Raw genomic sequence first — 8,729 nt, 5'->3', positions numbered from 1 at the left:
GGGCCTCGTTATAAAATATAGAAAGAAATGCCGGCAGTCTACAACGCCAAAGAAGGCATAGGGGAATGGTTAGATTATTTTTACCGTTAGTGACCTTACAATATTTCTTTTAATTACTACGTGAGAAAGAAAGAAAGAAAAACACGCGCCCAGAGTGGGGACCGAACCCACGCCTTTCGATTAGATCTCGAATGCCTTACCAATTCGGCTATCTGGGCGACTGTGTTCTCCGTCACTTTCTGGGGTATTTATATTTAGTACAACTGTATCTGACGCTTCAGGGTGGTAGCCAGCGCCACTCAGGCTACACGGGGAGAAGGGGACCTTCTTTTCAACCCCCGGGATGTGACGCGAACGTCTACAGCCTGTCAGAAGAGGGTAACTGGCGGGAAACCCTCTCATGCTACCTTGGCATCAAGGTTGCCAGAACCAAGGCCCTCGCTAAGCTTTCGCACGATAATGGGGTTTGGAAATAAGGGTCTCGTTAGGAAATATAGAAAGAAATGCCGGCAGTCTACAACACCAAAGAAGGCGTTGGGGAATGGTTAGATTATTTTTTACAGTTAGTGACGTTACATTATTTTTATTTTTTTACCTACGTGGGAAAGAAAGAAAGAAAAACACGCGCCCAGAATGGGGACCGAACCCACGCCTTTCGATTAGATCTCGAATGCCTTACCAATTCGGCTATCTGGGCGACTGTGTTCTCCGTCACTTTCTGGAGTATTTATATTTAGTACAACTGTATCTGACGCTTGAGGGTGGTAGCCAGCGCCACTCAGACTACACGGGGAGAAGGGGACCTACTTTTGAACCCCCGGGGCGTGACGCGCACGTCTACAGCCTGTCAGAAGCGGGTAACTGGCGGGGAACCCTCTCATGCTACCTTGGCATCAAGGCTGCCAGAACCGAGGCCCTCGCTAAGCTTTCGCACGATAATAGGGTTTGGAAATGAGGGGCTTATTAGAAAATATAGAGCAAAATGCCGGCAGTCTACAACGCCAGAGATTCCATAGGAGAATGGTTAGATTATTTTTTACCGTTAGTGACGTTGCATTATTTTTATTTTAATTACCTACGTGAGAAAGAAAGAAAGAAAAACACGCGCTCAGAATGGGGACCGAACCCACGCCTTTCGATTAGATCTCGAATGCCTTACCAATTCGGCTATCTGGGCAACTGTGTTCTCCGTCACTTTCTGGGGTATTTATATTTAGTACAACTGTATCTGACGCTTGAGAGTGGTAGCCAGCGCCACTCAGACTACACGGGAAGAAGGGGACCTTCTTTTCAACCCCCGGGGCGTGACGCGAACGTCTACGGCCTGTCAGAAGCGGGTAACTGGCGGGAAACCCTCTTATGCTACCTTGGCATCAAGGCTGCCAGAACCGAGGCCCTCGCTAAGCTTTCGCACGATTATAGGGTTTGGAAATGAGGGGCTCGTTATAAAATATAGAAAGAAATGCCGGCAGTCTACAACACCAAATAAGGCATAGGGGAATGGTTAGATTATTTTTACCGTTAGTGACCTTACAATATTTTTTTTTAATTACTACGTGAGAAAGAAAGAAAGAAAAACACGCGCCCATAGTGGGGACCGAACCCACGCCTTTCGATTAGATCTCGAATGCCTTACCAATTCGGCTATCTGGACGACTGTGTTCTCCGTCACTTTCTGGGGTATTTATATTTAGTACAACTGTATCTGACGCTTCAGGGTGGTAGCCAGCGCCACTCAGACTACACGGGGAGAAGGGGACCTTCTTTTCAACCCCCGGGGTGTAACGCGCACGTCTACAGCCTGTCAGAAGCGGGTAACTGGCGGGAAACCCTCTCATGCTACCTTGGCATCAAGGCTGCCAGAACCGAGGCCGTCGCTAAGCTTTCGCACGATAATAGGGTTTGGAAATGAGGGGCTCGTTATAAAATATAGAAAGAAATGCCGGCAGTCTACAACGCCAAAGAAGGCATAGGGGAATGGTTAGATTATTTTTACCGTTAGTGACCTTACAATATTTTTTTAATTACTACGTGAGAAAGAAAGAAAGAAAAACACGCGCCCAGGGTGGGGACCGAACCCACGCCTTTCGATTAGATCTCGAATGCCTTACCAACTCTGCTATCTGGGCGACTGTGTTTTCCGTCACTTTCTGGGGTATTTATATTTAGTACAACTATATCTGACGCTTGAGGGTGGTAGCCAGCGCCACTCAGACTACACGGGGAGAAGGGGACCTTCTTTTCAACCCCCGGGGTGTGACGCGAACGTCTACAGCCTGTCAGGAGAGGGTAACTGGCGGGAAACCCTCTCATGCTACCTTGGCATCAAGGCTGCCAGAACCGAGGCCCTCGCTAAGCTTTCGTACGATAATGGGGTTTGGAAATAAGGGTCTCGTTAGGAAATATAGAAAGAAATGCCGGCAGTCTACAACGCCAAAAAAGGCGTAGGTAAATGGTTAGATTATTTTTTACCGTTAGTGACGTTACATTATTTTTATTTTAATTACCTAAGTGGGAAAGAAAGAAAGAAAAACACGCGCCCAGAATGGGGACCGAACCCACGCCTTTCGATTAGATCTCGAATGCCTTACCAATTCGGCTATCTGGGCGACTGTGTTCTCCGTCACTTTCTGGGGTATTTATATTTAGTACAACTGTATCTGACGCTTGAGGGTGGTAGCCAGCGCCGCTCAGACTACACGGGGAGAAGGGGACCTTCTTTTGAACCCCCGGGGCGTGACGCGCACGTCTACAGCCTGTCAGAAGCGGGTAACTGGCGGGAAACCCTCTCATGCTACCTTGGCATCAAGGCTGCCAGAACCGAGGCCCTCGCTAAGCTTTCGCACGATAATAGGGTTTGGAAATGAGGGGCTCGTTAGGAAATATAGAATAAAATGCCGGCAGTCTACAATGCCAAAGAAGGCATAGGGGAATATTTAGATTATTTTTTACCGTTAGTGACGTTACATTATTTTTATTTTAATTAACTACGTGAGAAAGAAAGAAAGAAAAACACGCGCCCAGAGTGGGGACCGAACCCAAGCCTTTCGATTAGATCTCAAATACCTTACCAATTCGGCTATCTGGGCGACTGTGTTCTCCGTCACATTCTGGGGTATTTATATTTAGTACAACTGTATCTGACGCTTGAGGGTGGTAGCCAGCGCCGCTCAGACTACACGGGGAGAAGGGGACCTTCTTTTGAACCCCCGGGGCGTGACGCGCACGTCTACAGCCTGTCAGAAGCGGGTAACTGGCGGGAAACCCTCTCATGCTACCTTGGCATCAAGGCTGCCAGAACCGAGGCCCTCGCTAAGCTTTCGCACGATAATAGGGTTTGGAAATGAGGCGCTCGTTAGGAAATATAGAAAGAAATGCCGGCAGTGTACAACGCCAAAGAAGGCATGGGGGAATGGTTAGATTATTTTTTACCGTTAGTGACGTTACATTATTTTTATTTTAATTACCTACGTGAGAAAGAAAGAAAAACACGTGCTCAGAATGGGGACCGAACCGACGACTTTCGATTAGATCTCGAATGCCTTACCACTTCGGCTATCTGGGCGACTGTGTTCTCCGTCACTTTCTGGGGTATTTATATTTAGTACAACTGTATCTGACGCTTGAGAGTGGTAGCCAGCGCCACTCAGACTACACGGGAAGAAGGGGACCTTCTTTTCAACCCCCGGGGCGTGACGCGAACGTCTACAGCCTGTCAGAAGCGGGTAACTGGCGGGAAACCCTCTCATGGTACCTTGGTATCAAGGCTGCCAGAACCGAGGCCCTCTCTAAGCTTTCGCACGATTATAGGGTTTGGAAATGAGGGGCTCGTTATAAAATATAGAAAGAAAAGCCGGCAGTCTACAACGCCAAAGAAGGCATAGGGGAATGGTTAGAATATTTTTACCGTTAGTGACGTTACATTATTTTTATTTTATTAACTACGTGAGAAAGAAAGAAAGAAAAACATGCGCCCAGAGTGGGGACCGAACCCACGCCTTTCGATTAAATCTCGAATGCCTTACCAATATGGCTACCTGGGCGACTGTGTTCTCTGTCACTTTCTGGGGTATTTATATTTAGTACAACTGTATCTGACGCTTGAGGGTGGTAGCCAGCGCCACCCAGACTACACGGGGAGAAGGGGACCTTCTTTTCAACCCCCGGGGGCGTGAGGCGAACGTCTACAGCCTGTCAGAAGCGGGTAACTGGCGGAAAACCCTCTCATGCTACCTTGGCATCAAGGCTGCCAGAACTGACGCCCTGGCTAAGCTTTCCCACGATAATAGGGTTTGGAAATGAGGGGCTCGATATAAAATATAGAAAGAAATGCCGGCAGTCTACAACGCCAAAGAAGGCATAGTGGAATGGTTAGATTATTTTTACAATTAGTGAGCTTACATTATTTTAATTTTAATTAACTACGTGAGAAAGAAAGAAAGAAAAACACGCACCCAGAGTGGGGACCGAACCCACGCCTTTCGATGAAATCTCGAATGCCTTACCAATTCGGCTACCTGGGCGACTGTGTTATCCGTCACTTTCTAGTGTATTTGTATTTAGTACAACTGTATCTTACGCTTGGGGGTAGTAGCCAGCGCCACTCAGACTACACGGGGAGAAGGGGACCTTCTTTTCAACCCCCGGGGCGTGACGCGAACGTCTACAGCCTGTCAGAAGCGGGTAACTGGCGGGAAACCCTCTCATGCTACCTTGGCATCAAGGCTGCCAGAACCGAGGCCGTCGCTAAGCTTTCGCACGATAATAGGGTTTGGAAATGAGGGGCTCGTTATAAAATATAGAAAGAAATGCCGGCAGTCTACAACGCCAAAGAAGGCATAGGGGAATGGTTAGATTATTTTTACCGTTAGTGACCTTACAATATTTTTTTAATTACTACGTGAGAAAGAAAGAAAGAAAAACACGCGCCCAGGGTGGGGACCGAACCCACGCCTTTCGATTAGATCTCGAATGCCTTACCAACTCTGCTATCTGGGCGACGGTGTTTTCCGTCACTTTCTGGGGTATTTATATTTAGTACAACTATATCTGACGCTTGAGGGTGGTAGCCAGCGCCACTCAGATTACACGGGGAGAAGGGGACCTTCTTTTCAACCCCCGGGGTGTGACGCGAACGTCTACAGCCTGTCAGAAGAGGGTAACTGGCGGGAAACCCTCTCATGCTACCTTGGCATCAAGGCTGCCAGAACCGAGGCCCTCGCTAAGCTTTCGTACGATAATAGGGTTTTGAAATGAGGGGCTCGTTAGAAAATATAGAGCAAAATGCCGGCAGTCTACAACGCCAAAGAATCCATAGGAGAATGGTTAGATTATTTTTTACCGTTAGTGACGTTGCAATATTTTTATTTTAATTACCTACGTGAGAAAGAAAGAAAGAAAAACACGCGCTCAGAATGGGGACCGAACCCACGCCTTTCGATTAGATCTCGAATGCCTTACCAATTCGGCTATCTGGGCGACTGTGTTCTCCGTCACTTTCTGGGGTATTTATATTTAGTAAAACTGTATCTGACGCTTGAGAGTGGTAGCTAGTGCCACTCAGACTACACGGGAAGAAGGGGACCTTCTTTTCAACCCCCGGGGCGTGACGCGAATGTCTACAGCCTGTCAGAAGCGGGTAACTGGCGGGAAACCCTCTCATGCTACCTTGGCATCAAGGCTGCCAGAACCGAGGCCCTCGCTAAGCTTTCGCACGATTATAGGGTTTGGAAATGAGGGGTTCGTTATAAAATATAGAAAGAAATGCCGGCAGTCTACAACGCCAAAGAAGGCATAGGGGAATGGTTAGATTATTTTTACCGTTAGTGACCTTACAATATTTTTTTTAATTACCACGTGAGAAAGAAAGAAAGAAAAACACGCGTCCAGAGTGGGGACCGAACCCACGCCTTTCGATTAGATCTCGAATGCCTTACCAATTCGGCTATCTGGGCGACTGTGTTCTCCGTCACTTTCTGGGGTATTTATATTTAGTACAACTGTATCTGACGCTTCAGGGAGGTAGCCAGCGCCGCTCAGGCTACACGGGGAGAAGGGGACCTTCTTTTGAACCCCCGGGGCGTGACGCGCACGTCTACAGCCTGTCAGAAGCGGGTAACTGGCGGGAAACCCTCTCATGCTACCTTGGCATCAAGGCTGCCAGAACCGAGGCCCTCGCTAAGCTTTCGCACGATAATAGGGTTTGGAAATGAGGGGCTCGTTAGGAAATATAGAATAAAATGCCGGCAGTCTACAATGCCAAAGAAGGCATAGGGGAATATTTAGATTATTTTTTACCGTTAGTGACGTTACATTATTTTTTTTTAATTAACTACGTGACAAAGAAAGAAAGAAAAACACGCGCCCAGAGTGGGGACCGAACCCAAGCCTTTTGATTAGATCTCGAATACCTTACCAATTCGGCTATCTGGGCGACTGTTTTCTCCGTCACTTTCTGGGGTATTTATATTTAGTACAACTGTATCTGACGCTTGAGGGTGGTAGCCAGCGCCGCTCAGACTACACGGGGAGAAGGGGACCTTCTTTTGAACCCCCGGGGCGTGACGCGCACGTCTACAGCCTGTCAGAAGCGGGTAACTGGCGGGAAACCCTCTCATGCTACCTTGGCATCAAGGCTGCCAGAACCGAGGCCCTCGCTAAGCTTTCGCACGATAATAGGGTTTGGAAATGAGGCGCTCGTTAGGAAATATAGAAAGAAATGCCGGCAGTCTACAACGCCAAAGAAGGCATGGGGGAATGGTTAGATTATTTTTTACCGTTAGTGACGTTACATTATTTTTTTTATTAACTACGTGAGAAAGAAAGAAAGAAAAACACGCGCCCAGAGTGGGGACCGAACCCACGCCTTTCGATTAAATCTCGAATGCCTTACCAATTTGGCTACCTGGGCGACTGTGTTCTCTGTCACTTTCTGGGGTATTTATATTTAGTACAACTGTATCTGACGCTTGAGGGTGGTAGCCAGCGCCACCCAGACTACACGGGGAGAAGGGGACCTTCTTTTCAACCCCCGGGGGCGTGAGGCGAACTTCTACAGCCTGTCAGAAGCGGGTAACTGGCGGAAAACCCTCTCATGCTACTTTGGCATCAAGGCTGCCAGAACTGACGCCCTGGCTAAGCTTTCCCACGATAACAGGTTTGGAAATGAGGGGCTCGATATAAAATATAGAAAGAAATGCCGGCAGTCTACAACGCCAAAGAAGGCATAGTGGAATGGTTAGATTATTTTTACCGTTAGTGAGCTTACATTATTTTAATTTTAATTAACTACGTGAGAAAGAAAGAAAGAAAAACACGCGCCCAGAGTGGGGACCGAACCCACGCCTTTCGATTAAATCTCGAATGCCTTACCAATTCGGCTACCTGGGCGACTGTGTTCTCCGTCACTTTCTAGTGTATTTGTATTTAGTACAACTGTATCTGACGCTTGGGGGTAGTAGCCAGCGCCACTCAGACTACACGGGGAGAAGGGGACCTTCTTTTCAACCCCCGGGGCGTGACGCGAACGTCTACAGCCTGTCAGAAGCGGCTAACTGGCGGGAAACCCTCTCATGCTACCTTGACATCAAGGCTGCCAGAACCGACGCCCTCGCTAAGCTTTCGCACGATAATAGGTTTGGAAATGAGGGGCTCGTTATAAAATATAGAAAGAAATGCCGGCAGTCGACAACGCCAAAGAAGGCATAGGGGAATGGTTAGAATATTTTTACCGTTAGTGACCTTACATTATTTTTATTTTAATTAACTACGTCAGGTAAGAAAGAAAGAAAAACACGCTCCCAGAGTGGGGACCGAACCCACGCCTTTCGATTAGATCTCGAATGCCTTACCAATTCGGCTATCTGGGCGACTGTGTTCTCCGTCACTTTCTGGGGTATTTATATTAAGAACAACTGTATCTGACGCTTGAGGGTGGTAGCCAGCGCCACTCAGACTACATGGGGAGAAGGCGACTTTCTTTTCAACCCCCTGGGGCGTAACGCGAACGTCTACAGCCCGTCAGAAGCGGCTAACTGGCGGGAAACCCTCTCATGCTGCCTTGGCATCAAGGCTGCCAGAACCGAGGCCCTCGCTAAGCTTTCGCACGATAATAGGGTTTGGAAATGAGGGCCTCGTTAGGAAATATAGAAACAAATGCCGGCAGTCTACAACGCCAAAGAAGGCATAGGGGAGTGGTGAGAATATTTTTTACCGTTAGTGACGTTACATTATTTTTATTTTATTAACTACGTGAGAAAGAAAGAAAGAAAAACACGCGCCCAGAGTGGGGACCGAACCCACGCCTTTCGATTAAATCTCGAATGCCTTACCAATTCGGCTACCTGGGCGACTGTGTTCTCTGTCACTTTCTGGGGTATTTATATTTAGTACAACTGTATCTGACGCTTGAGGGTGGTAGCCAGCGCCACCCAGACTACACGGGGAGAAGAGGACCTTCTTTTCAACCCCCGGGAGAGTGACGCGAACGTCTACAGCCTGTCAGAAGCGGGTAACTGGCGGAAAACCCTCTCATGCTACCTTGGCATCAAGGCTGCCAGAACCGATGCCCTCGCTAAGCTTTCACACGATAATAGGGTTTGGAAATGAGGGGCTCGTTATAAAATATAGAAAGAAATGCCGGCAGTCTACAACGCCAAAGAAGGCATAGGGGAATGGTTAGATTATTTTTACCGTTAGTGAGCTTACATTATTTTTATTTTAATTACCTA

The 8,729-nt window shown here is 47.8% G+C and overlaps 3 non-coding genes across 3 annotated transcripts; all 3 read right to left on the bottom strand.

Moving 5' to 3' along the window:
* Nucleotides 1–6,838: 6,838 nt before the first annotated feature.
* On the bottom strand, nt 6,839–6,910 carry Trnak-uuu (transfer RNA lysine (anticodon UUU)). The gene has a single exon. It is a non-coding gene; the product is annotated as a tRNA-Lys (tRNA).
* A 407-nt stretch (nt 6,911–7,317) lies between these two features.
* On the bottom strand, nt 7,318–7,389 carry Trnak-uuu (transfer RNA lysine (anticodon UUU)). The gene has a single exon. It is a non-coding gene; the product is annotated as a tRNA-Lys (tRNA).
* Nucleotides 7,390–8,276: 887 nt separating this feature from the next.
* Nucleotides 8,277–8,348, bottom strand: Trnak-uuu (transfer RNA lysine (anticodon UUU)). Its single transcript has one exon. It is a non-coding gene; the product is annotated as a tRNA-Lys (tRNA).
* Nucleotides 8,349–8,729: the final 381 nt, after the last annotated feature.

Source organism: Haemaphysalis longicornis, unplaced genomic scaffold, assembly GCF_048455015.1.
Source record: "Haemaphysalis longicornis isolate Haplotype H1 unplaced genomic scaffold, Haemaphysalis longicornis Haplotype H1 scaffold_5, whole genome shotgun sequence".
NCBI classification, from domain to species: domain Eukaryota; kingdom Metazoa; phylum Arthropoda; class Arachnida; order Ixodida; family Ixodidae; genus Haemaphysalis; species Haemaphysalis longicornis.
The sequence above is the reverse complement of the archived record's forward strand: the minus strand, read 5'-3'. Positions and strand labels throughout refer to the sequence as shown.